Raw genomic sequence first — 26,626 nt, forward strand, 5'->3', positions numbered from 1 at the left:
TTAGGATGGGTGAAGAGGTAAGGGCCAATAGTAAACTGTGACTATTGAAATGGTAATTTCAACTCATGCGCGGAAGTAGCAGGCCAGAAGCCATTAGGCATCTTGCTGAGTCCTAGCTGGCCAGAGACAGGTCACCAAACATTAGCTAGGCTCAGGAAGTTCCACTAGACCTCACGCCTGGGCCTTTCAGGGTCCAACAGGCACTGGTCCTTACAGTCATTTATTCAAGAGTGGGCCTGCTGCTTCATGGAACCTTGAATAAAGAAACTCATTCTCGGGCTGGAGAGACGGCTTAGTGGTTAAGCGCTTGCCTGTGAAGCCTAAGGACCCCGGTTGGAGGCTCAATTCTCCAGGACCCACGTTAGCTGGATGCACAAGGGGGCGCACGCGTCTGGAGTTCGTTTGCAGTGGCTGGAAGCCCTGGCGCGCCCATTCTCTCTCTCCCTCTCCCCCCTCTTTCTCTCTCTGTCTGTCTCTCTCAAATAAATAAACAACAACAACAAAAAAAATTAAAAAAAAAGAAACTCATTCTTGAAGCCATTTAAACCAAAAATGAATGAAAAAGTAACTGATTCTTTTCTCCAATTTCACTAAGAAATGGATAATGATATTTTATTAGAATGTTGAAATCTTATGTTTTTGTGTGTTCTAAATGTTTCTAAATGCTGACATCTTATTGTTTCTACATGTAAAATTCATAATGTAATGCTTTACTCTTCTTTTTTCTTACTCTTCGTGTCTGGTATGTATTTTAAGTTTAATATTCCTGTCAGATTGATTGGTTGTCTTGTTTGTTTTGAGAAAAGATACCATGTATAGACCAGTATGGCCTTAAGCTTACAACCATTCTGCCTCAGCCTCCTGAAGAATGGGATTGCAGGCATACACTACTATATCCAGGCATGTACCCTTCTAAAATATTTTTATTTATTTATTTACTGATTTATTTATTTATTTATTTATTTGAGAGAGAGAGCAAATGGGCATGTGAGGCCCTCCAACTACTGTAAATGTACTCCAGACACATGTGCCACCTTATGCACCTAGCATACATAAGTGCTAGAGAATTGAACTTAGGTCCTTTGGTGTTGTAGGAAAGTGCCTCAACCACTAAGCAATCTTTTCAGCCCACATATCTTTTTTATCTGAGCATATATCAAGGGCTCTGTAGTCACATATGAACAGTGAGTTCTATTTGCTGGTGTTCTTGGTCAAAAACAAAGCCTCTGAATATAAATTTTGTTTGTTCTTCCCATTAATAATCTATGAAGATTGCTTTATATTGAGAAATTCTGATTTAAGATGATTAGCTGTTTGCTGGCAATGAGGTCAGCTTTGTTTTCTTGAAGTTCTCTGCCTCTTTCCTTCTGAGGGTTTTGTCTTACCTCTCTTCTAATTTTCCATAAATGGTATATGTTTTGAAACATAACTGTTATTTTATCTACATCAATTGAATGAAACGACTCAAATTTTAGTGAAAAATATAACAGTTCAATCCCGTGATAATCTTACGTAATAATTGACAATAACACAATTAAACTTTTTCCTAAAAGACTTCACTAAGGCCTGGTCCAGGCTCCCTTCCCTGTTTTCCTGCTCCTTCCAGTTCCCTACATAGGAGGTCCTGGTTCCCTACACAGTAGGGTGTGAAGGCAAGTACAGTGTGGAGACATGGTTAACATCCACTATGAGCTGTTGCTCAGAGATTCCTACAAGGTCTCCCAAAACAAAAAAAGACAGACTTCGGTCAGAGCACTTGATTACACACCAGAGGTTAATGGTAAGACCCTATTGCTGAAGACACTATACACTGTTGCCACGGACCATGGAGAGACCTGGTTGGAATCCTGAAGAGAGCCAGTGCCCAGTTACCTTGTCTAGTGCTGGAAGGCACTACATTAGTTACTGGGGGAAAGTAGGCAACATATGTATGAGCAACTCGAAGTCTAAGCTACTCAGAAGCAAACAACTTGACATGATGCTTACACAAGTCTCAGCTACTCAGAAGCAAACAACCTGATGTGATACTATAGTGGCACACAGCCACAGTGGGTAACCAACTGCTCTTGGATTGGCTAACAGATCCACTTAGTGGAAAGGAAACATATCTGGAACTGGGAAACAAGTCAGAATCACATCCAGAAACAATTTTGCTTTCTAATGTCAAGCTCTCACTAATCTTGGCATACAAGAGGCTCTACACCCTTTAAATTCTCTCTAAATTAATAATGCTTATCCCATTTAACCAGTGTTGAGTTCACTCTCTGTTGGAGATTCTGCTTCTCTTTCTCAGATGGGAGCTGGACCTGAGGAGATAAACAACCCAGTTCACTTCACCCTGGTCCCAGCTGAAACCGCAGAGGAATTGGGGAAATGAATAAGAGTGCTGCTTTCTTAGGGAATCAGATATCAGTACAAGGGTGCAGGAGATAGATGTTGAAGACACTCAACACCTACCAAAACAGAGATCCAGAGGCTCCTAAGAGGCCATCCTTGAAGTAGACTTAAAATTTACCCAACATGGCTCAGGGAATTTTCCAGAGGAGGGGACAGAAAGATTGCTAGAACCACAAGTTGGAAGATTTTGCACAGAGACATTGCCTCTCCCCCATAACTGACTGTTGCCCCAAGAATGCATGATCCACAATCCCCATGCAGTTGACCTGCAATCTCAACTAGGAGGACCTCTTCAGCAAAGGGGCAGGGATAAAGGAAACAATGGTATGAGCATGTCTTGTTTACATACTAAGTAGCTCCATATCTAATAAAAATATATTTTAAAAAAAGAAAGATCTTATAAAAATAATTCATTAACATTATGCTATTATCACATTCCAGAAAGAAAGAAAAGGCCCAATTTTAGCTTAGTCAATTGTCCAAAATGAAAATTAATAAGACCTTTCCAAAGTGTTCAGAAAAATTAGTGTGTATTGCTAATCATTGGTTTTATTTACTTAACAGACAGGTTCTTGTTGTACTTGGCTATGAATGCTTTGATGCTAAAGTACTTGGACATTGTTTTCCTCCAAGAAATATCTTTAAAGCTAAAACTCAATTAAAAACATTGCCTAATGGGTATGAGGACACATTTCTTTAATCCCAGCACTAATGAGGCAAAGGTAGGAAGATGGCTATGAGTTAAAGGTCAGCCTGAGACCACATAGTGAATTCCAGGCCATCTTGGGCGAGAGACAGGCCCTAGCTTGAAAAAAGCAAAACAAAATGAAAAACCTAATTTCATTAGAAGGGAAAAACAGAGACTTAATTTTCTCTTTCACATATTTCCTCTGATGTTTCAGAACATTCTCTATGGTTATTGAGCATAATGTAAACCAATGTTTTATGGCAATTAAAAATATAAACACAAATCTTGAATTATAATTCTCTTTTACTTCTCCAACCTTAGAACTTTACATAAATTATAACCCATATCCTCCAGGAACAGCTATAACTATCCAAATTTCCCCACACTATATCCTAGTCAATGAAATATGAGTTTTGGATTAAATAAATATTTCATCCAAAGTCTTTGTAGAAACTGGAAGTTCATAAGATCTTATGACAGATTCCTTCTTCCTGCTACTTGCTTATTGCAGTGTGGTAGCTATAATACTGTTTTATTAAAAACCTTTGAATAAATGTTGCTCAATTGTATGTAAGTGATATTTAAATACTTCTGAGTACCAACTACAGTACTGACCACACAACAATGAATGTTTAAAAACAATATTCAAATGGGAAGATATATAACGTATGTAAAGGAAAACATGTATTCTGACATCATAGAACCTACTGTGTAGACCTTTATGGCTAATTCTTTCCTTATGTAAGATCTCATGTAGCCAAGCATAAGGGGAAGCATGCATCTGGAGTTCATTTTCAGTAGCTAGAGGCCCTGGCAAGCCCATTCTCCCTCTCTCTCTCTCCATCTGCCTCTTTTTCTCTCTCTCAAATAAGTAAGTAAAATTTTAAAAATATTTTAAAAAGATGTATACAAAAAAGAAATATAGCATTGAAAACTTCATTCAACTGGCACCTGGAAGATGGCTCAGCAGTTAAAGGAATTTGCTTGCAACCCTCCTTTCCGAAGTTCAATTTCCCAGCCACTCATGTAAATCAGACACAAAAAATGATGCAAGCATATGTCATTCCTTTGCAGTGGCCAAGGGACCTTGAGCACCAACACATGCCCCCACACACTTGTTCATGTGAGCTCACAAGTGTGTGTGCAAATAAATAACTATTCTTGAAAAATAAAAATTCATCCAAAGCAATGAAATATTGCTATATTTTCTATTCATTTTCCAAAGAAAATATTAAGGACTATTTTAGTTCACATTATAATATAAATTTAAATAAATAAAATGTATTTGGATCACAATTTATATATAATTTTGTTGTGTTTTAAAGTAAAATATGAAGGGAAGGTGCTGGAAAGGTGGCTTAGCAGTTAAGGCATGTATTAGTCAGGGTTCTCTAGAGGAACAGAACTGCTAGAATGAATTATTTTAAAAAGGGAATTTATTTTATTAGCTTATGGTAGTCCAATAGCAGTTGCAGGCCCGAGAATCAAGGAACCTAGTAGCTGCTTGGTCCACATGGCCAGATCCTCAGCAGTACCGCTCCAGCACTGCAAATGGCTTCAGAAGGCCTGGAGGCTTCCTGAGGAGCCACTGGGTTTCCATCCACACAGGTCTTCAGTTGATGATGGTCTTCAGTCTGCTCTGGTCTCCAACCACACTGGAAGACCACAAGCAACTCTCGCAGCCAAGTGGAAGGAAGGGGGCTCTTTTCACCCAGAGCTTCCTTATATGAAGTTCCTCTCTGAGAGGGGCCCACTGGCTCTGGGGGAAGGACTCACTCTGGGGGAAGGACTTCCTCCTTCACTTAATCCTTACTGGAAGCAACCTCCAAGACCCACCTGAAAGGGATTTCTGTGGATTACTAAACAAATCAAGTTGACAACACCTTAACTATCACAAGGCATTTGCTTGCAAAGCCAAAGGACCTCAGTTTGATTCCCCAGGGCCCACGTAAGCCAGATGCACAAGGTGGAATATGCATCTGGAGTTTGTTTACAGTGGCTGGAGGCCCTGGCATGCACATTCTCAATCTCTCTCTCTCCCTCCTTCCCTCTTTCTCTCAAACAAATAAATTTAATTTAATTAAACATTAAAGTAAAGTATCAAGCCAGGCATGGTGGCTCATGCCTTTAATACAAGCACTGGGGAGGGAGAGGCAGGAGGATCACCATGAGTTCAAGGTCACCCTGAGACTATATAGTTATTTACAGGTTAGCCTGGGCTAGAATAAGACTCTACCTCAAAAAACAAACTAACTAACTAACTAAATAAATAAGTAAAGATATCAGAATATTAGTACTTTATGTGTAAATGGTTGTTTTCATTTACGGCTATCTTTTAACTTTTCTCTTAGGAAGAATTTGATAGTTGAAGCGATATACATTTTTTGAGGAAAAACTTGGTTTCATGTTTAGATCACATGGGGTTAATGAATATTTTAACTGATAAAAAATTATATTCATGAGTCATGTTCTGAAATATTCATACAATAGACTAAATATTCATTTATTTTAATCATATACACATTGTAACTGAATATCCCTTTTATGCTGAAGAGATTAACAAAAAGGTGTAAAACTCATTCTGTGTCTTCATAAATATTATAAATATGAGTTTTATTTTATATTTTTTGGATTTATTGTTTCAGTTCTGTTGTATACGTGTAGTAAACTTTGACATTATTCTCCCCAATAACACTCTCTTACTCCTTTTTGTGTCCCACATATTCTTAAATTTGCATGCTACATTTTATTTAACAACATTACATATAGTTACATATTTCAAAACATGACTTATGAGTATAATTGATGCTGAAACAGATGTTAAGGAATTGCAAGAACAAAATTAAGCCTAACCATACAATTCGGTGTCAGAACATGTTCTTAAGACTCACAAGGCCCTGTATTCAATCCCCAGAGCCACAGAAAGGGAAGAGGAAGCAAATTCCTCATAGTCTCCTTCTTATACCTGTCTTTTCTTGAATATGAATACTTTGATAAACAGTTTTAAGCATTAATGGAAACCATTCTCTCATTTGTTCCATTTGTGAAAGTTCTCCAGATTTGCCAATTCTATCCTAAATGGTACAAGTATCAAGTAAATGCAAATAAAATAGTATCTAATAATAATGGGTAGATAATAATGAAGTCTACCACTAAGAGACTAGTTAAATACATATGACACACAACACTGGAATTTCCTGCATCTACTAAATACAATAACATTATATCCACAGATGAAGCTAGAAACTAGGTGTAACCTCTTTTATTCAAACTAGACCAACCCCCTTTATTCAACTCCTTTTTGCTTGGAGAATCTGTTATTTCTTACAGATGGAGAATAATAATGGAGAGGATAAGGATACATGAATAAACCAAAAAGAGACAGCCAATTGAATACCATGAGATGTGTTACCCTCACCTCATCAGCCTAGATTCAGAGTCATTACAGGGGAGCAGTGACATGAATACTGTCCTTATGACTAGCCTGAAAACCAATCCTAGGATCATGGCAACAGACACTGGTCACTCAAACCTCACCAAAACAGAGATATAGAGGCTCCAGAGAAAGCAACACTAAATCAGATTCTTATCTTGACTACCAAGGTTCAATGGACATAGCAGAAGCGAGGTAGAGAGATTGTAAGAGCCTCAGGGTGGGTGACATAAGCTGAGGCACCACAGCCATCCTCCTGCAAAGATTGGCTGAGGTCTCTTTTTCCCGAAAATGAGCACCAATAACCCCATCAAAGGAAAACCTTCAACAGAATTGAGAAGGCATCTGAGAGTATGACTGACTATTTTATAAAAAAAAACAATAAATAACTAAAGTGTGTGTGTTTATATATATATAATTTCTAAAACAAGTTGTAAAGTATGTGGCATAAATACTACTTTGAGAAACTCAAAATGTGTACATGGAAGTGAATGAATATTTGCAATTGATTCTAAGACCATATATATACTAAAATAAGTTTCTTTAACAGTATCTTGAATGAAAATTATTAGCATTTCTTCTCTTCATGTTCTACTTCAGGAGTGAGAATCATAGTAGATTGCATCTTCTTTGCCTATCTACTGTAATTACTTAAAATTTCTTTATCCCAAAGATGTTGCTCATTAGCACAGTGTTTATCTGCCATGAGCAAGTACTAGCACTGCAAGAAAACAAATAAAAAAAGAATGACTTCTTGGCTGGGCATGGTGGCACATGTCTTTAATCCCAGCACTTGGGAGGCAGAGGTAGGAGGATTACTGTGAGTTCGAGGCCACCCTGAGACTACATATGAATTCCAGGTTAATCTGAGCTAGAGTGAGACCCTACCTCAAAAAATTAAAAAAAAAAAATTACTTCCTTTTTTTCACTTTTAATTTCCTTCAGACATAGTGCTTTAGGCCACATTTAACAATGGTATCTTCTTTTGGAACTTCAGGTTCAATACTGTAGGATGAGGGGGAAAAGACAGGAGAAGATCTTACATGTAAGGAAGAAATTCATGTGTCTTTATCATACCTCATTATTTTCTCTATTTTCCCTGTAATGTATCAACAGTCTATTCAATCATGAATCACTTATGATCACATGCTGTTTCAACACAGACTAATTCAGTTATACAAGCTGTGCCTTTAATCCTTCAATGAGTGATGGCTCATTTTCCATTCACTGGGCTCTGTTACCCACTCACTACAAACTACCCTTCCAATTTTCAACTTTCCCACTATCATCTGGAATAAACTGTGTTGTTTCTCATTACATTTCTCCATTAATAACTGGACTCATTTTTTTTGACTAAATAACATGTTAACAGAAGGACCAAATTGAAGTATTATCAGTTCTAGGCTTGCTATAGGTATTTTTTTCAGTCATGCATATGTAAATACAAATTAAGGCTGAATTTCTTTGTGTTCAAGTTTTCTAACCCTTGATGTCCATCTGCCATTATGGATAATGGGGCAATGTAACAAGCTATGGGTCACATTGGATTGGCTCATTCTTAGTCTCATAGCTTCTTTTAGACTGACATTCACTCTGATTAAAAAAAAATGTTACTTGTACTATGAACTTATGAGAGTTTGAGACATAGTTTTTTGTTTTTTTTTTTTACTCTCAAGCATTTCCTTGTCAATTCCTCTATGCCCATTATCTCATGTATTTTAATATCATGTATTTTAACAATCACTTTCAAATAATCAGTACAAGTACAGTGTGGCCTGTATGTTCATTTGTTCATAACGAATCAAGACTATTTAGGAAAAAATACAATTGCTTCAGTACTGAACATATACTGATTTTTTTTTTTTTTTTGGCCATTCCCTAAGCCTACAGTACTCCTATTTATGAAGTATTTACAGTGTATTGGGTTTTATAGTTAACTTAGAGATAATTTATCCAGAAAAATGTGTGAATTTCATACCATTCTACAGACAGGATTTTGAAATCTGTGGATTGGTAGCCATCAGGGGTCTGTCACCAGTTTTATGATATATGAAAGGATGACTGCAGTCACAGTTTAGTTGCTTTTCTACACTTTGATGGAGTTCTTTTGATGATCATCAACATATTCCACTTTGATTTCCCACTTTCAAACTCATATAATCCATAACAAATCACTTCATATGAGCATTTTTTATCTCTCAGTTATCAACGTCACACTTCCTGGGTATGTCACTTGATTAGCTAGCACTACATAAATGGTGAAAAGCTATACCATATGATTATTGCTATAATCTGATTTAGCAGGTACCAGGAGGAATATCTCCCTTAACTCTATCCATTGAGTGAATTTATCATTCCCTCATTGCTTTGTGTGTGGCCATCATCCAGGCACAGGATATGTACTTTCCAGTCTGAGTGTCTAGCATCCATTCTTAATCCAGCCTCTATGAAGACTTCAGCATTCTCAGGTCACTTGTTGCTAGAAGTTTCCCATTTAACCAGATGGTCAGGTACATTTTCAGGAAAATTGAGTGAAGGACACAAAGACACAAATACTCATGCTTCCTCATGTGATTGGTACCTTCAGTGGTTCCCCTTGTTACACATGCATACACTGTTTTCACTTATAATGAAAAGTGACTGTACTTCTCTTCTAGTAGCAACATTGATTTGATATAACCCAATCTCTGGTGGTATTTCAAGCCTCAAGGTAAGTGAATGTTCTTCAGTAATGGTTTCACTTAAAGCCCAGTGACTAGCTTGCCTTTAGTATGATGTGTATCTTGAAGCTGAAGCTATTTCCTGATCTAAAATTTTTGTTTGTTTATTTTCATTTATTTGAGACCAACACAGAGAGAGAGAAAGAGACAGAGAGAGAGAGAGAAAGAATGGGTGCTCCATGGCTTCCAGCCACTGCAAAGGAACTCTAGACGTGTGTCCCCCTTGTGCATCTGGCTAACGTGGGTCCTGGGGAATCGAGCCTCAAACCTGCATCCTTAGGCTTCACAGGCAAGCACTTAACTGCTAAGCCATCTCTCCAGCTCATGATCTACAATTTTAATAGATAGAGTAGGATGGAAGTCACAGACTTTTACCAGACTCTAGTCAATACATTGCAGATACTTCCAAAATCACTTATGTGTGCCAATGTGAGTCCCTAATGAGTCTAATTGCATTCTGGCTTCTTGAAGCTCATTTCTTGCTCAAAACTCTGTTAAATGATAGTTTCTTTTTTTCCAGCAACTTCATAAATAGTAGATAGTGAAATTTCTAGATGTGCTATGTGTTTTCTTCAGAAACTGAAAGACAGTATTGGTCTTTCTGTCACATGGATCATGGAGACAAAATAGATTATTTTTGGTTATCTGAAAGATATCTCCAGTCAGTTTTGTGTACATGGCTTCCAGAAATTTTCTGATTTTCTGTAATTGCTGTAATTTAGGTGGCTTGACCAGCCATCCTCTAGAGGTCATACCATTATTTAAGTATGTGTAGCTCAAGCTTAGTTTGAAGTTATACTGAGACAGTAACACAATAGCATCAAATTAGCATCAAATAATAGATAAAAATATTCCTCACTCCTCCACTGAATCAAATGTGTCTACTCTCCAGATTTTGGCAATAAGTACAATAATTTAAAGTTTCTTTTGGAAGAATAATGAATGCACATTACAGGCCATTTCACATGAATAAAAATTGACTTTGACTTCTTTCTCAAATAAAGATGAAAACAAAGGCATTAGCCGAATCATTTGTCAAATACCAATCTTTTCTATTCATCACACAGCTTGAACTGTTGGTATTAAATTGGGTATAGCTAGTACTATGTGAAGTGTATCTCCATTGACTTTTCTATACTCCATATTTAACCTCTAGAATCTATCATCCCTTTTTATCAGACATGTTTGGTAAGAATTGAGATATACTACTGGCTGCATCAAATAGATTTTAAATTACAATGTATCACCTTTGCTTAACCTATAATGTTCAAATTAATCACTGGGTGGGTTTAGGTAATTAGAAACTTTCTGATATAGCATTTCCCACTAAATAGGAATAAAAATAACTTGAGAAGAATATTCCTTTCCATTTGGTTGTCACAGTTTTTCCAATAATATATTCAGATAATAGTGAGGCCATAACTACATGTAACATTCACAAATCCCTACTCTGGAGTCTGTGGAGATGGCTTAGTAGGTAAAGTGCTTGCCACATAAGCATGGGAATCAGAATTAAGATACCCAACAAGTTGTAAAATCCAGGCATGGTAGTATAACCCTTTGATCCAAACACTGGGGAGACAGAGACTAGAGGATCCTCAGAGTTTGCTAGTTAGCTAGCATAGACTGATTAGTGGCTTCTTAGGTTCAGTGTAAGACTCTGTCTCAAAAAATAAGAAAAAGGAGCTGGAAAGATGGCTTAGTGGTTAAGATGCTTGCCTGTGAAGCCTAAGGACCCAAGTTCAATTCTCCAATACCCACTTAAAGCTAGATGAACAAGGTGGCATTTGAATATGGAGTTTCTTTGCAGTGGCTAGAGGCCCTTGCATGCCAATTCTCTCTCCCCCTCTATCTGCCTCTTTCTCTCTTAAATAAACTAATTAATTGAAATTTTAAAAAAGAAGAGAATGACTGGGGAAAATACCTCTAGCCTACACACACACACAAACATGCACACACATTTGCAATCATACATATATAAACATGTATTCATAGACAACATATACAATGGGAAAATTTTTCTTAAATCGAGCCATACCTTAAGGGTCAAGCTTTAGTCTCATTATCATATTCAATTATTCAAGGTCAAATTCAATTATACATTCATTTATTTATTTGCAGAATTAGGTGGGGTGGAACACTGAGCACCAGTGCTCAGCACTCCTAATGTCTGTTCATTGCCCTCAGGACATTGCATCTACACAAATATGACTTCATGTCAACTCCCAGGGACTGAGTCTTCAATCTCTGATGAAGCTGATTAAGTGAGGCATGTATTCCACCCAAAAAGATTTTTGATACTTTCACTTAATTTCTTTCTTCTTGATTTTTATCCCTGCTGCTGTTCAAAGAGGTGATATCTGTACATGAATTATCAGTTCCCTTTAAGCCCAGGGAGATTAATATGATCCATGATCCTTTGTCTAAAGAAACAACTCTATCAACAAATTATATTTTATAATTTTGACTCTAAAATTTCAGAAACACAATTTTATTTACATCACAACAGATAACATGTCTTATAGTTGGCTAGAAAATTATGGCAATCAGAAAAGAATAGGGATAAATGTTGCAAAGTAGTGGAAGTTTTCCAATTTAAAAATGATTTCAAGCATTTCAACAAAAACAATATTTTACCTGGCCTCTCCCTAGGGGGAAACAAAACCATAAATAAATCTATTAGCACAGTATTTTCAGAGAGGTAATTTTAAATCTCCGGTAAAGGACTAATGTTTTCTAAATAGGATACCAATCATCAGAATGATAGTAGAAGTCTGCTGAGGACAGTGGAAATTGTAAGCATAATTGCCTATGGTTAAAAAAAAATGTCTTATGTAACTTCTCTTTTCACACCACCACTGGAACTCAGGAAGCTGCACAAAAAAGAAAGTAAAATGAAATGCAACTTCCTTTCACCCCATCATCATTAAAGCTTTGAAAGTTCAAGAAACAAGGCAAATCTTCCAGAGGTAGAAAGAAGTGTGCCTTCTCTGTGGCTAGGGAATGGTATGAATGACAGTGGGAGAAAGTGCAGAGATGCAATTGTGTAAAGGCTTTTATAGTAAATCTCCACTAGTTGAAATAGTATGCACACACACACATGTGTAGTCATAGTTTATAAAGAATATCTTTGCTCTACTTCACTAATATATTAGGAAAATGTTAAAACTATGCACCAATAATGCATTTAAAGAATAACAATTAAAATGATGCCATTCTATTATATCTTCCTATGTCTTATTACATATGTTTTAGCACTATATGGACACATAGAGACCTTTTGCACTACATGGAGACCAGTGAATAGGGGGAAGGGTTATGATTAGCCATATTTATAATCAATTAGGTGAAACAATATCTTCTTTTAAGCCTATATAATTTTCCTAGACTCTTAACAATTACAGTTTTAACATTTTTGAAATTTCATGGTTTTCTTTGACATTAATAATTCTAAATATTAAAAGAATTTTGAATCTAGAGATTCTATTATCTTGAGAATTTGGCTTTGTCATAACTTGGAAAATATGTTTCTTATAGTATGCCTACAAAAAAGATTTAATTTATACCTTTGGCCACATAATTTTGTAAATAATAGACTATCCTCTTTAGATACTTAACCACAGTTTTCCAGAAATCCTTTAATTTTGTATTTGTCTACAGTCTAATGCTGGAAAAATCTATGATTTTCTTACAAACATGAAGTCATCAGAGGGGTTTTGTACCTGTGGGAAACTGAGAATCTTATTTGTACATGATCAGAGCTGATATCAACAATATTTGAGTAGTTGAACATATATAAAATGAATCCAAATATGGCTATTTTAAATGTTCCTCCTATCTTTTATTTTGTTGATTTTTAATGATTGTTGTTATATTCTTTATGTTTGCTTTACCCAATATGTGTTTTAATCTGGGTGGTAATTCACAGAGACAACCACATTACTCTCATCCATTTAGTTCCTGATGAAACTAGATGTATAAAATATGATGAGCAAGACTATGAGCTCTGCAAATGTCAACTAAATTCTGGTTCTGCTAGTTACATTTCAAATTACTTCATGGTTACTCAGTTCCATTGTTCCTAAGCTATAGGTTTTAATAATTATGCACAGGCATTTGACTACAAAATGTAAATGATCATGAAATACTTTTATTCTTGAAGAGGAAAGTTCCATATTAAAAAAAAAAAAAATAAGGGCTGGAGGGATGGCTTAGCAATTAAGGCATTTGCCTGCAAAGCCAAAGGACCCAGGTTTTATTTCCTAGGACCCACATTAGCCAGATGCACAAGGGGACTCACATGTCTGGAGTTCATTTGCAGTGGCAGGAGGCCCTGGCGTGCCCATTCTCTCTCTTTCCCTCTTTCTCTGTCAAATAAATAATTAAATAAATAAAAATTAAAAAATAATAAGGTATGTGTTGAAAGCAGGGTTAGGGACACCTCTCAAAAAGTGTACATCTTAGTAACAAAAGAACTAACAGAATGGTAACCAGCTCCATTGGAGTTGCTCAGCATCGTTAGGATGTCTCAAATGTTAACAATGCATCAATATCTCAGCCTTTCCTCTTGATCCAGTTGCAACCTGTACAACCAACCACATCAGTATTGGTTGACATCTTTTCAGGAGTTCGGATTATGACAGGCTCCATAGTTTCTTATGAAACAGGTCAGGATGTCAAGGGAGGAAAAGAGGAAAACTATCTACATTTCAATAAGTTGTAAAGTTCATGAGCACTATCAATGTTAGCAAAGCCAATTCTGCATTCATTTGCTAATGGTGGCATGGGCTGTTTGGACTAAGCTTTTCAGAAGTCTGAAAACTAATGAAAAACTGACAGTTTCTGGAGAAATACTTAGTATAAAAATATTCAAACTCCAGCAACAAAGCTTTAAAATATTTTAAGCTCCAGTGGCCCTACCTCTTATTTTTTAGCTCAATATAAAGGCTCAGTGCTGACCTATGTGATCAAAACTGACAAAAATAAATAAATAAAGTAAGCATAGATTCAGAAAGACTCATGTCACAAAACTTGTGGGGAAAAAAATCAAGACAAGATGTATTCAAATGAACTTAGTAGATATCTGGATAAGAAAATAATATTAGACCATGAAAGATGTAAAGAAAATTAAACATTAATAAAGTAATCTGACTATGGAATTTCATAGAACAACATTATTTTTAGAAGTGGGTAATTCTTTAAATTTATTACAGAAATAAAAATGTGTTCCAAGAAACTTTTACTCTTTGATTAAATTTACACTTGAATATAAAAAAAATAAACAAAAAAGGCATTCTTAAGGATGCAAGGACTCAAGTCTGATAGCAGTTAATACAGTGGTATATAGGTTCAGATTCTCTAACTGCAAATAACCAATAGGAGATACATCTATAGGATATTACATATTATATAGGAACATTTAACACATACACACACACACACACACACACACACACACACACACACACACACATATCCATATATACATACATACAGCAAGTAGCATTAAACTGGCTTGCTGGATGGTGTTGCAGGCTGGGATACAGGGGAAACCAGTAGCTGCTCAGAGCTAGTTGGAAGCCTCAGAACAGAAGGGCCAATGATTTAGCCCCAGTTCAGGTTCAGGACAGAGGCCTGGAAGCCCCTGAACAAATGCAACTCTGTGCTCACATGCTGAGCATACAGTCCAGAGCCCAGGGATCACATCACAAAACAAAACACCAAAGAAAAGTCCACTCTATTTGCATGAAAGCTTTATACTTCTATTGTTTTTGTTCCACCCAGGACCCAAACCTATTACATGGTGATACTGCCTACAGAGTGGGTCTTCCTCATTCACTTCACTGACCTCTGTGGGCTTTTGGATTTGTGCTCTGGGAGCCTGCTGCAGTCCCCTCCCCCACCTCCAAAGGCATTCAGGCAACCATGGGAGGGTTAACACATGATGAGAGAAAAACACTCCCGGTGGAGTGCGGGGGGAGGGGAGTTGAACAGCTCTCTCAGTTTATTGTCAGTGAAATGGGTTTATAAGCATCTGAGGGTGGGGGGGAAAGGTCCTAAGGCAGTTGAACATACCAAGTTCATTTCAGATGCCTAATTAGCATACGGGGACATTCATTCTAGCATGTAGGCAATGGTGGGGGTGGGAGGGGTCAGGTGATCTACGGGAAAATGGGCTGTGTGAAGGTACTGGCTGATAAGGAGTTTCCTAGGCAGCTGTCCAAAGGCCACAGGGCTATGGGCAAAGCATAAATTCAGGTGTACTGGGCTTAGAGAGGGAGTGGCCTCCTGTAGCCTGAGGATCCATAGCCATGCCTGGAAGCTCAGGCCCCTCTCCTGAATGCTCCAGCCTGTGCCTGGAAATGCCTGACAACTCCCCCTTTGTTTGTATAATGGGGAAGTGTCATCTCAAATAAGTTTTTTATAATTTACCATAGGTCCAGATAGAGTTAGGTGGTGTACAAGGACCTGATTAATAGCAACCTTAGCAATATTAATTTGTTGTCTGAGAAATTTGATGAGACAGGGAACTACAATCAATGGGATTCCTATAGTAAGGAAGGGGCTAAGGAGAAGCCAAGGAACTAAAGGGTTAGAGAACCAGGGGGTGGGGTCCTCAGGCTTGTAGCAGCCAAGCAGCTTAGCAACATTTGACTTGTTAACAAAGAAAACAATATTTTTGTCCCAAGACCATTCATGCCCAAGTTCAGCAGTAATGAAGTCTAAGGCTAGACAGTTTTGAAGTACCACACCTGTGAGAAAGTTCATTGTCTCTGGAGAGACTTGGGGCTGTTGGTCACCAGAGGTACCCAGAGACAGCATCACGCCGAGGCTCACCAGCAGAGAGATGAAGATCTCTTTCATTTGGTGCAGGCAGTTGGCGCAGGTGAAGTTTGTAGATTTTTTTGTAAAGATACAGCTGTGAAGCAATCAAGATTGGGGAACAATAAGTGGAAGAGGACATATTTATGGATGGGGTGGTTACTCCTTTTGTACCAAAGGAGAGCTGGTGTCTTGACACAACTGGTCCTGATTATGGAAATACTGAGCAGGCATTCAGCTCTGGTTGGCTTAGAGCTGGACAAGCAGAGAGACATCACTTGACCTGCATCAAAGAGGATGAGGCCTGCCCTTTGTGGAGCCAGGGACTCAGAGAAAATGTGGAAAAACAGTTCTTTGAGTATTTTATTCATTTTTATTTATTTATTTGAGAGTGACAGAAAGAGAGAGAAAGAGGCAGATAGAGAAAGAGAGAATGGGCATGCCAGGGCCTCCAGCCACTGAAAACAAACTCCAGACACATGTGCCCCCTTGTGCATCTGGCTAGCGTGGGTCCTGGGGAATCGAGCCTCAAACTGGGGTCCTTAGGCTTCACAGGCAAGCGTTTAACCACTAATACATCTCTCCAGCCTGGAAAAACAGTTCTTTGGAAATGGGCAAGAAATAAGGAAATTTTCTTGTCCTTTTTACCTTCAGGGGTCCAGTCACCGTAATTCTATCCCCCTTTATTTCTCCCTCTCATGAGACAACACTCTAACTGCTTTTAGGGGACTGGGACAAAGACATCAGATCATTTACTGTTTTCTGCTGAATGGGACACGAAGTGAGGACTTGTTGCAGTTAGAGAGTCTCTCCCAGAGAGGGGAACTATTGTAATGGACCCCAGAGTGTAGGTAGATAGTCTTGGAAGAGAACATTGGGGAGAAAGAATAAAAGTAAGGAGTTAATGAGAAGTGAGCACACAGCAAACTGGTCCTTTTTGAGGTTGACAGAATTCAGGTAGACAGGCTTGTATTGACTCAGGACCATTTAAGGATGAGCTAGGTGAGATTTTCTTCCGGAACTGTTGTTCATTAAATGTCACAGTAGCATTTGCCATGGCTTGTAAAACAGATGAGATATTAGCAGTTATCAGAAACATACACACAACATTTAACCTTGATAATAGAGAGCTACTGGGTGCCAATAAAGGCTGTACAAATATATTTTTTGGCCTCACAACTTATTTATATATTTTAGATTTGAAAATAACCCTTTGATCATCTATACCTATTTTTCTTTATTATAGAATTAGATCTATGGAGGAAAGATGTCTTAATGTTTATTTCCCCTCTTGGAAAGCTCTCTTGTTACTTAATAGGCCATTCATATATGTAAGGTATTTTTTATCTTTCGTTATACATTTCTCTCTGAGTGTTTAACACCATGCAGATAGCCAAAATTTAATTAAGGATTAATTTTGGAGGTCACTAATGGCTCTCCAAAGAGACTTTAGGGACCCAGGAGTAGCCTTATTGCTTAGTGGTATCTTTTGTCTGTTAGGATGAGTCAGGGCCATGGTGGCCAAGTAGTTTTCCCTTTGGGAAGTCAGGAGGACTGATTGCTCCTCAATTGTGACTCTCCTGTTTCAGATTATACACCAATTTTGTTTGGGTCTCCATATCCTTCCTGCTCAGGAAGACAGGTGATTTACCAGGGAGCCAGTGTAGAAGTGTCCCATCATCTCCAGTGGCCTCATGACCTGGGAGCACAGGCCCAAATTTTGGCACCTTTTGCTCTGATGATTTCAATTGGCTTTGGCTTCTACATAGATAATTAACACACTTAAAAAGAAAGGTACACCAGCCTGGATGTATGTACATATAGAGCACATTTGATTACTGAAATAGATTTAGTTAAAGAATGGCACAAGGGCTTCTAAAATCATTTTGTCCAAACTTTTAAATTTTTGTTGTACTGTGGCAGCATGAGCCATATCTGAGTCATAGGAAGTAGGCACATCTCACACTTTAAATAACATTTATAAATATAGGCAGAACCTGTTATCAGTCTTGAAAACAATACCAATTAATTTTCAAACTAACTAATTAATTTAACCTAGAAATTGTTAGAAAAGGACAAATAAAACACTATCAAATCTTAGCATTAGTGTCTGAAAATGTCTTTGATTAGTTCAAATACATGTGTGGGTACCAATTACCAAGAGAACATTGGAAATAGAACCACAGAACTTGAATATTATTTTTTTTTTCAGATGAGGACCATTGTTTGAGCATGAGGCTGTACCCTAAAGTAGGGAATATGTCTTAAGAGTTAATTTTGTTATAAGCACAGGACTTGCATACAATAGAGCCAAATCTGGTCTTTTTTGAGCCAAAACAGCTAGCTAATTTCTAATATAACCCTCAATAAATTTTTTGGAAAGAAAATACATCATTTGCCAATCAATGATTTTGGCTTAAACTTGATAGCTATTGATTTTATGTACCACAGAAATATTTGTTAACATAAAACAATTTTATGTTTTACCCATGACTTAAATTTGATAAAGCTTATGCAAGCTATCCCAATATATTTCAGTCTGAAAATTCATTTTTTTGTTCCTTAAGAGTTTGTAAACAGTTGAAAATTCTCTAACTTTAGGCATGGTATTTAGGTCTAGCCTGAAAATTCTTTCCTACATAAGCACATCTTTATCCACATACTTTAACATTCTGATCTAAGTACCACTCAGAAAAAATTTTTAATGAACATTCTATGTCCCAACATTAAAAAATTCCTTCCCAGTTCCTTCAATCAACTCATCTTGGTCCATTATTAAACATTTTTCTTGTAAGACTATTATGAAAAACTACACCAAATTGATTAATCCTATTACTAACAAGTGAGTAGTCTAAAGACAATTTTATGTCATTAATACCAATAAGATATTTGGAAGTGATTTTATTAGAAGTAACTAAGGAAAATTTTGTTGCTATCTTGAGGCAGACTGGCCTAGAAGTCAGGTCAGTTGGCTCCTCCTTTTAAGTAACAGGACATTACAATCATTGTTTTTTAATACCTGACAAATTATAAGTTAGCACTTCAGAGAGAATTCTGTTGTTTTTAATAATCCTCTATGTAAGTGGAAGTTGACCTAGAACATAAACTCAGTAATTATATTTATGATATCATGTAACAAAGTATGACTTTTTTTAAGTAAAACTTCAGTTTTTATAGGCTATAGTTAAATGTGACTTTTATTTTTCTTGTCGCTTTTTGATGCGCTGTGGCAGCTGGGCGGGGCTTGCATACACCTTAGATCAGCCCCGCCCTATTTCTGGGCATTCCCCAGAGCGGTCTAGTACACCTGGAGGTAATGGCCAAGACTGGCCGAGACTACTGCAGAGAGTCCAAGAACTCCCGCTACCTGAAGAGGAAAGAAAATGCAGGGGGGGGGGGGGGGGGGGACTTGGGACCGCTAGGAAAAGAGTGAGCCTCCAGGACTGCCAGGAGGCCGCTAAAGAAGGCGACCCGCTGGGGAGCCGCTGGGAAAAGAGGCGGAGACATGGCACCTGCACGGGCAGAGGCGCATCTGTCGGCTGCCTGACTCTGACCCTAGCGGCTTTGGAGCGCTTGCGAAGCCGCTGCCCCCCCCCCCCCATATGACCATGTTTACAAGCAAGTGCACATCACACACACTGCTCATAATGGTACAAAAATGTTAAGTATTTGTGACACCTTTCTCCTCTTAAAAAGGCAAAATCTATACCAAAGAAATGAGTTATACACTCTAAACATATTCTTTGCTGCTTAAAGGGAGTGTGGGGAAATTTCCTTCCTGAACTTTTCGTTTCCTAGCCAGATAAGCGATGCGGGTCCACATGGCCCAGACATGTGGATGCCCAGAAATCCAGCGAATGACCTGGAGGACTTCTTCCCGAAAGGAGCCTGCCTTCCTCTGGGAGAGCTAATTCCCTTAACTTTCAGAAGAGCTCTTATTCCATGAATTTGAGAATTATTTCTTTGGCCGGAGGCAATGGTACCCATGACGGAGAAGATTAGAAACGCCAAGACCAGAGGGTAACGTCCCCGAGGGCTGATTAGCGCACAGGGATTCCCCAAAGCTCCAGGCGTGTGAGCCTGTCCACAAGTTTAAGAGGCCGGCGACCTGCTTTCCAGGCTTTTAAAAGGTTGATGTGTTACCAGGATTTTTGTATCGGAGAGAAATAGAAGGTTTTTGCCAACACCCAACGGGCTGTCGGGGTCCAGGCAGAGGATGGCTGGCCCTCAATCAGTACCGAAGAGTGGCCTTGGCCAAGAGACATCAGTTGCCAGTTTATCATGTCTGGTCCGGCGCAATGGCACGAACCGAAAATAAAGTAGGAGAAAGAGAAACCTGCCAGCCTTCAAAAACGTGGAGGCAAGGCCGCATGGGCCGCTGTCTCCCCCTCCCTCTGGGAGAGCACTCACCCACCCTGTGTATAGCATAAGGTCCCTGTTCAGGCGCCAGCTGTGAGTTTTTGGATTTTTGCTCTGGGGGCCCGGCCACGGTTCACTCCAAGGCATCCAGGTAACCAGGGTGAGGGGAATGAGCACATGAAGAGAGAAAAACACTTCTGGAAGAAAGTTGAACAGCTCTCTCAATTGATTGTCAGTGAAATGGGTTTATAAGCATCTGAGTGTGAGGGGAGGGTCCTAAGGCGATTAGAAATACGAAGTTCATTTCAGATGCCTAGTTAGCATAGGGGGCATTCATTCTAGCACATAGGCCCTGGCAGGAGGGTCAGGTGATCTAGGGTCCCAGGAGGATGGGCTATGTGAAGACTGATAAGGAGTTTCCTAGGTAACTGGCCAAAGGCCACAGGGTTGGAGTTAGGGAATTTCAAGAAACAATGTGTTAAATCACATTCAGTTTCAATTCCAACTTTTCATTTAATTTGTAAACTGTTTCATTGCTTGTTTCTTCCCTGGGAGAAATGGTATAATATAATTACAACCATCATAAACTCCTATACTAAATTCTGGGTGCAACTCTGCCTTCATAATTTCATATATATTATGTATGAACTCAGATAAATTATTTACTTTACTTATTCCTCATTTCTTAGTTCACAGATTAAAATACTAATGACACCATCACATAGGAAGCTCAGGACATATCAGTGAGTGAAGTAATATAAAGATCATGTTTAAAATATTCCTTGGGACATATGAAGTGCTTCATTAGTTTAATTTATATATCAAATTTACTTTCTATAAGGCTAAATTCAATTAGTACAAACATTCTATACTTACCACAATATGTAGTAGATGCTTGTTATAAAATACATATGACTAAACATAATTATCTCTATTGTACTTAGTACAACACTGAGCCTGAGAATGTGAGAACTGCTCTTATAAGAGAGTCCCAATTTCTAGTCAAACCTTAACATTTGGCTTTAGTTGCCAAAGCTTATGTCTGTCACATTTTCAAAAACAGTGTAAAGTTAATAAAAAAGATGAGATGTTTATTGGTTGGGAAGTGACTGAGGGAGACCCCTGATATCAACTTCTGGCATCCACATGCACACATATGCATGTGGTCCCACAAACACACATGATCCCTGCCCCCCCATATGACCATGTTTACAAGCAAGCACACATCACACACACTGCTCACAATGGTACAAAAATGTTAAGTATTTGTGACACCTTTCTCCTCTTAAAAAGACAAAATATATACCAATGAAATGAGTTATACACTCTAAACATATTCTTGGTTTTCAAAGATCTCACCATTATTTATTCCTTAGCTGTATAGGTTTTTATTTCCCATGCACACATAGCGAGCAGCAGCTATATAACAGCAATTCATTCCTTAAAACAAACACAGGAATGACTGACAAACAAAAATGAGCAAGAGAAGAAGATTAATTTCAGTTTCTTTTTTATGAAAATTAAACTTTATAAGGAAAGATAATCATAAAATAAAATTAATATGTTTCTTTGTAGCAGAAACATCTGAGAAACTGATTAGTTTCCCTCCCATAAGTGATTCATTGAGGATCCCAAGAATCCAACTATACTTCCCAAGGCTTCAATTTCTTACATTCCTAACCAGTCTATTGAAATTTTACATATTTTCCTTAAAGAAATTTTGCAGAACCTTTCCAGTTAACTGAATATTAAAAGATTTGTTTTGTAATGTCACTACTTGAAATGTAAACCAGAAGTGTTGCATGAATTGATCTCTTTGCATAAACTTTGATAGAGCAAATATACACAAGAATTAGTGATGTTACCAGTAATGTCAGTAAGTAGAGACAACACTGTTCAGTATGTTTGTATGTTCCCATTAACTATAGAAACAGAGGGTGTAAGAGCCATTTTTCCAGTGGTGTGATCCAGCAATACAGAGTATTGACATAAAATCAAAGTGATGCATTAGTAAGTTTGCTATAGAATCCTTGGAGAAATCACAGGAAACTAAGCAAGAGGAAAAAAATCACTAATGTGAACATAATGAGAAAACTGGTGCAAATTCTCCTAAGAATATTGCATCTACTTTACTGCAGTAAGTAAGCTAGGATGTGGCATAAGAGGAGAGAAGGTGATACAAGAAATCTAGCCAATTCCCAAGATTCTAGTTTAAGCAACTTATTAAAAATTTCAAAGATTCTAATTACATTCTTTATATTGAAAAAGAAAAGTTGAATTTTGTATTTAACTCACTTTGTTATAATAATTGAGCAGTGCCAAAGTATTACATGTTTGCATCTCTGCCTCTTTCTCTCTGTCACTATCAAATAAATAAATAAAAATAAACAAAAAAAGAATTCATAATTGTGCCATTCCATACAGTGCAGAAAAATGATTATTAAATTAACTGCAAACTTATATGCCACACAAAATCTGACATGAATGCAGAAGTAATAGTAGTCCTTCTCGTGCCTCCTGTGTAAGGTGAAAAAAAAATCAGAAAAGCACCTTATTCCTAATGTGAGTCATACCAATGTATTTTCTCCAGCAAAGCACAAAATTAGTTCTTCTCAACATGACTTAAAACACAAAATTAACTTCTGAAATTATAATATGTAATCAAAGATAAATCTAATTTACAAATGATAAGCTCAATGAAATTTTTGAAAGGTCATGATTTTATATATTAAATGTGTCCTTAATTCAGTATCCAATTTAGGGTTGTGAATTTCATATTTTAAACAACAGGTAGTAAGCTAAGCACATAGTGATCCAATTAAAATATTTATTAATATTTTTATGACAATCATCCCAATGTAATTAAAATGCCTTATATTTGAATTAGAGAGAACAAACAAGTAAAGTAAGAATTATAGAATGCTGTGGAAATAGCCATGCTATTGCATGTAGGGGAACCCTAGAACTATGCCTTTCTGGAAACTTCCCTTTAAAATGGAATAAGGAAAATTTAAATGACAAGTAATAAGTCAAAAGAAATGAAAAGTCTTCCAGGAAAAGCATCACAACTATGAATACACTATAGATCAAATTACAAAATGTGTGATAAGCACTGGCAGTAAGTGGTCTCAAACATTAAAGACCCACATCAGGAGAAAATGATTTTGTCAAAGTTATAACAAAGGGCCAAATATTGACCAGACTTGCTGCTCTACCCTAAAAGGTTTTTGTTAGGGGGATGATTGTTCTGATTTATGTTTAGAAAGATCGATTTAAGCCATGGAAGACAACACTTGACAAGAAGAATACAGGCTAAAACTAAAATGATCTATTATAAGCCAGTCATAGAATTCTCAAGAGAAATAATATGAATAAGAAGAATGTCATCTAGGAAAGAAGTTCTAGTGAATGGATCTGAGGAAACTTATTTTTAGAATGTTGAATCCCATCAGCAAAAGTTAGTAAACTATTAACTTTATTTCATATGAAGAAAAGAATGATCAAAAAGAAGTCTAAACCAACACCCAAGATTTAAGTTCACTCAGATTTATTTCTTTTACAGGATGGCAAACATAAAAAGAGCAGATTTAAGACCCTGAGGATGATTCAGTTTAGATCTTGTAGGTGAAGGGATGATATAAAGGAAAATATCCACAAGGTATCTTGAGTGTGTGAGAATAGAGTAGAATTGGTAGACATTATATGTAATAGTAGCAAAGAAATGGGTTTGCATAAGAAGTATATCTTATGGAAAGAAATACAAGCAAGAGTTCATTCAGGAAACTTTACAAACACCATATACAAAACATTGGTGGAGAAGAGGAGCCCAGAAATATACTGTGTAGCCACAGGGAAAGAGGAAGGACGACACAATAGAAAGTGACTGGGGAGACTTATAGAGAGGGGCGTATTAAGCAAAGAATGACTGGAATGTTCTTCAAAGTTCCATCATGGGAGCTGATATGCTGCTGTAACAAGCACCTAAGCGTCTAGTAGCTTTGGGATTAGACATATTTAGGAACTTTTTTAAGCATAGGGTTAAAAACTAGATTGGGGCTAGAGAGATTGCTCAGTGATTAAGGTGCTTGCCTGCAAAGCCTAAGGACCTGGGTTAAATTTCCCAGTACCCATGTAAAGCCAGATGCACAAAATTTGAGCACATGCATGTGAAGTTTGTTTGCAGCAGCTAGAGGCCTTGTTATGACCATTGTCTCTGTCAGTTTCTCTTCTACCTCCCTGTTCTTACAAGTAAATAAATAATAAAAGAAATTAAAAAAATTTAAAAAAATACTAGATTGCCTTGAAGATGGTATTAAAAATAACCACACTGACTGGGCGTGGTGGCACATGCCTTTAATCCCAGCACTTGGGACGCAGAGGTAGGAGGATCGCCGAGAATTCGAGGCCACGCTGAGACTACATAGTGAATTCCAGGTCAGCCTGAGCCAGAGTGAGACCCTACCTCAAAAAAACAAAAAACAAAAAAAAAAAAAAAAAAAAAACCACTGAAGTAGCAAAGTTATTTAGAATTTGACTGAACCATGTTTTACTTTTTTGTGTAAAGTAAAGTTTGTAAGAGATGAATTTGGATATTTATCTGAGGATATTTCCAAACAAATATGGAAGACGTTTTCCCTTTGCTGCTTGTGACAGGATGTATTATGAAAGACAGAACTTGAAATGAAATATTAAAAAAGAAAAAGTTCCACCTGTACATATTGCAAAACATGATAATAATAAAATTCTACTCTAGAAAAAACATCAAAAAAATACTGCTATTAGAAAGATTTGGTGTGAGACATGAAGCTTACCAATTACCACTGGAGGAGCAGTGCTAGTATGAGTTGGAAGCAGAGGCATGGCAAAACGAAGAAAAGCTGTTATACCTATGGACCTCTACAGCCAAGAAGTAGGCAACGACAAGTTCTCAGCTCAAACCATGTGTTAGGCTAGACTCACTTCAATGATGGCTGAGAGGCCAACAGGGCTTCCAATTTCTTGATTTCAGTTGGCAGAGCCATCACCTTCTTGGACAACGAAGGCCGGACTGCCACACCAAGGCAGGAACAAACAGGGCCTTGTCAGTGCAGCCAACACAGACCTAAGGGGTGAAGCATCAAGTCATATATAACAGTTGCTAAGCCTTCAAATGTAACATGTTTTGTTTGTTTTTTTCTAAGTTATTTATTACTCAGACAGTAATTATTTAAATCTTTCTATGATCTACCTTTGGGAATAAGGCTGCCTATCCTAGCCTGTACAACATTACATTTTGGCAAAGGATACTTTGTTTTACAGTTCCAAAGGCTTGTAGATGAAAAGGAATTTTGCCACATGAGGAACCCAGAGTCTCACACATACCTGATTTATACAACAACACACTGAATTTTTTTGTTGTTTTTTCAAGGTAGGTCTCATTCTAGCCCAGGCTTATCTAGAATTCACTATGGAGTCTCAAGGTGGCCTCGAACTCACAGCAATCCTCCTACATTTGCCTCCTGAGTGCTGAGGTTAAAGGCATGTGCCACCAAGCCTGGCATGAGATTTTTAAATATATAGTAAAATAATAGTTTCTGGCTAGAGTTGATATTGGAATAGCTAACCCTATACTGAGGTAGGATGTATATATTTTGTACATGAAAAAAGAAGTGAATTTTAGGAAATAAATAGATTATTGTGGAAAGAATTGTGCTGCCCTAAAAAAAAAATTATTAAATCCCAGCCCCCAGTAGCCTTATTTGTGATCTTATTTGGAAATAGGGTCTTGAAGAAGTAAGAGAGTTAATATGCAGTGGTTCAGAGTTAGCCCTACTTTATGTCACTACAAGAAAAGAAATCTGTGCATGGAAACATGGAGAGAATCATGTGACAACACACATGAAAAACACACCTAAAAAGTGAAGATCTATCCTCAAGCCAAAAGAAATAAATGAAAGAAAGAAAACTTTAAGACTACACAGAGAGTTCTAGGAGAAAGGCATGAAACAGAATCTCCCTCACAGATTCCTAAAGAACCTTGCCCACAACTTAATTTCAGACGTGTAGACTGCTAGACTGTGAGACAACACACTTCTGCTATTTTATTTTTTTTTGTTCATTATTTATTTATTTATTTGAGAGTGACAGAGAGAGAGAGAAAGAGACAGACAGAGAGAGAGAGAGAGAGAGAGAGAGAGAGATTGACAACGGGCACGCCAGGGCTTCCAG

Source organism: Jaculus jaculus, chromosome 2 (assembly GCF_020740685.1).
Source record: "Jaculus jaculus isolate mJacJac1 chromosome 2, mJacJac1.mat.Y.cur, whole genome shotgun sequence".
Taxonomy (NCBI): domain Eukaryota; kingdom Metazoa; phylum Chordata; class Mammalia; order Rodentia; family Dipodidae; genus Jaculus; species Jaculus jaculus.